General features: G+C 36.4%; 1 pseudogene; it reads left to right on the forward strand.

Moving 5' to 3' along the window:
- Positions 1–2,071: 2,071 nt before the first annotated feature.
- On the forward strand, positions 2,072–2,961 carry LOC149530620 (laccase-4 pseudogene; annotated as a pseudogene).
- The last annotated feature ends 253 nt before the right edge of the window (positions 2,962–3,214 follow it).

Consider the following 3,214-nt stretch of genomic DNA (forward strand, 5'->3'; position numbering starts at 1 on the left):
AGTTCAAGGAAATCCTCTTTTTGAGTCTTTTCATCAAATAGGAAATTCTATGCTAAAGAACTACTATGAGAAGAATAATCATGATGAAGAAAGTAATGAGTTAGCAAAGGATCTATTGAAGGAATCTAGTGAAGAAAACTCTTATGATGTATTTACTCCAAGATTGTGCTCAAAATCTTTGGATAGTAAATTTCTCTATGAAGGTAATGCTTACTTAAATCCCTTATTCATAGAGAAAGGCATTTCTGTTGATACTTCTCAAATAGTTGTTTGAGGACAAGGTTTGATGGTTTTAACTCCACAAGTTGCTTCATGTCACATAATATATGAAGGCAATCTAGTATGAGGTTTGATATCTTTGAGTCTTAATCACCAGAAGGATCTTCAAAAGGGGAATTTTATAATTCAACTCTTTGAAAATGAAGTTATCAATGCCATGCCACAGGAAGAAGAGTTGATCTTGAAGTTTGATATTTTTAATGAATCTTGGTTATTTAGACGTGTCCCTCTATCTAGAGAGGTAGAACATGATATGAATATCAGAGTTGGAATTCTAGGAGCCAATTTATATTCAAAACCACAAGAATCTGGCAACTTCCAAATGTTAGCATGCTATGGTATTTATTTTACCCAACCAGTGAATGGATTTGCATAATTATACCTTGAGTCGCTAGAGGTAGGGAAACCTACCTTGTATATAGTCTAGTTAGGAGTTTTTGTTGTGCCTAGTTTTCTTTCAGTTGTCTGGTTTTTGGTGCTAGTTTTCTCCCTTTTGCAAAGTGATCCCTCAAGTGACTCTATAGCCCCAATGGATAAGGCACTGTTTTAATTATTCTAGATTCCAGCTTCATCCTTGTTTTTCCTTGTCCCTAGTTAGAGCCAGCTATTGCCCGATTATAGAATTATTCCAATGCTATAAGCCACGATTAATATTTTTAAACTTGCCTCATCTTAATTATTGAAATGGAATTTTTATCTCTAAGTTTTTGTATGTTTCTAAACCTTCATGTCTTTGGCTCGTTCCCAGCTCTGCACAACACTTGGAATTTTTAAAATCTGGCTTTTGAGCTCCAAATTATCGTAGGTTAATGTTGAGACCCAAAATAAGTGTTTTCAAGTCTATCGTTAACCATTAACTTCTCAAAAGGTTAATGATAACTTTCAAATTGTGCATTTTGGAGTAGGTTAATTAACCTCTCCAAAACTACATTTTTCTTAACCTCTTAAATAGGTTAATGATAACTTTCAAAACACGCATTTTGGAGTAGGTTAATTAACCTCTCCAAAAACACGTATTCATTAACCTCCTTGAAACAATTATTAACGTATTTTGTTTAGCCAATTAAGGTCAAGAGCTGGAAGTAAGATCATCTAATAGAAAGTGCCAAGATGGAAGCATGAGATGAATAGTGGATGTAGGGATACTTGACTTATCCTATGAGAAATCATGGAATATTTAAAATGCCTTGGACTTTTGAGGAAAATATTCATCTTCTTCACTATATAAAGCTTCACATCGTAGTCGTCAGAGTGCTCTAGCCAAAGCTTCTAGCTTCAAAGATGTGGTAAAAGTTGCAAATTGTGGTGGGTGAATTATCTTCATTCAGAGTTGCAGCGCGGCTGCCCTATTGATACATTGTTGCAATGTGACTCATTTGATGATTTCAATCTCATTTCTTCGAATAAGCCTTGGCCCAGAAGGTTGTTTTCCCACAAGCCTGCCCACAAGTGATTAACTTCTCTGCAATCCATTGCATCTCGTTCATGTTATTATAAAGAGGAAGATGAATTCAACCAAGATGAAATCTTGGAAAATTATGCAGATGCTCTGGAATCAAGCATGCATGAATTTAGCTTTGGAAATGAGAAAATGAGGGAAAGTAATACAAAAGGGTTTGCAATATTTGGAAATGAACAGGACATGGATTCTCTTGGACTTTCCCTATTTAGGCCAGATTTTATAATCACATCATTTTACAAGATGTTTGGCAAAGACCTGACTAGATTTGACTATGTTTTCATAATAATAATAATAATAATAACTCTATTATGGAATGCCTTGAGAGTCCAGATGGAGCTTCGGCTAACTGGATTGGTAAGCATTATTCCATTGTATGGCCTTTATTACCTCAACATGCCTATATATGAGCAAAGTAGTAAGAACAGTGATGGTGATGAGGATGAAATTGAAACTGGTCTTCACCCGCACCTGGGATTGTAGTTGTCGGCCTTTTTTGGACTTTTCTCCTCATCACAAGTATCATGTTGCTTCTGTTTGCATTCATTGTCTCAATTAATTCTTTGGCATTGGTAGAAGTGCTTAGTCACACATTTATTATAAGGAAGACAAATGTTACTCAGCTATATGAGAATCATAACATAGTCACAGTGAACGATCAACTTTGAGGTCCAACACTGTTTGCTCGAAATGGGGATACACTCAATGTTATAGTTACTAACCTTGCCCAATACAATGTAACTGTTCATTGGCATAGAATAAGGTAGATCCACAGCTCGTGGGCTGATGGGCCTGGGTACGTTACATAGTGTCCCATCCAACTAGGTGGGACATTTACCTACACATTCGCCATTATTGATCAGGAAGGAACTTTTTGGTGGCACGCCCATGTTGCTTGGCTCTGCACAATAGTTTATGGAGTAACTATCAGCCATCCAAAGCAGGGTGGCTCTTATCTATTCCCCATACCACATGATGAGATTCCTCTATTGCTTGGGGAGTGGTGGAACACTGATGCTAATGAAGTCGAAGAGACACTAGATCGAAATGTAGGTGTGCCACCTTTTTCAAACACTTTCACTATAAATGAAGAACCAAGAGACCTCTATAACTACTCAACCAAAGATACATTCAAGCTGAAAGTCACACCGAGAGAGACTTATCTCCTCTGCATAATCAATGCTACTCTCAAAGAGCGTGAATTATTCGATAAAATGCCCTAATAAATGTGATCTGATGGAAGGCAATGATTGCAGGATATATGAAAATTCGATTTTGCATAAATGACTAGAACTCTCTACATATCACGTACGAATATAGCCTTGGGAATGTTACAAAAAAAAATTGTTACTACTTGATTTGGACATCCCGCAACTTACATTCTTCTCTCAAACATTTTTATTGAATTGAGTAGAGACATGTTGCATGTCAATTGGTCACTTCATCATGATCACAAATTCCCAATTCCTTCTTATG

Source organism: Cupressus sempervirens, chromosome 11 (assembly GCF_028749045.1).
Source record: "Cupressus sempervirens isolate cs-2001-9-10 chromosome 11, ASM2874904v1, whole genome shotgun sequence".
Lineage (NCBI taxonomy): Eukaryota > Viridiplantae > Streptophyta > Pinopsida > Cupressales > Cupressaceae > Cupressus > Cupressus sempervirens.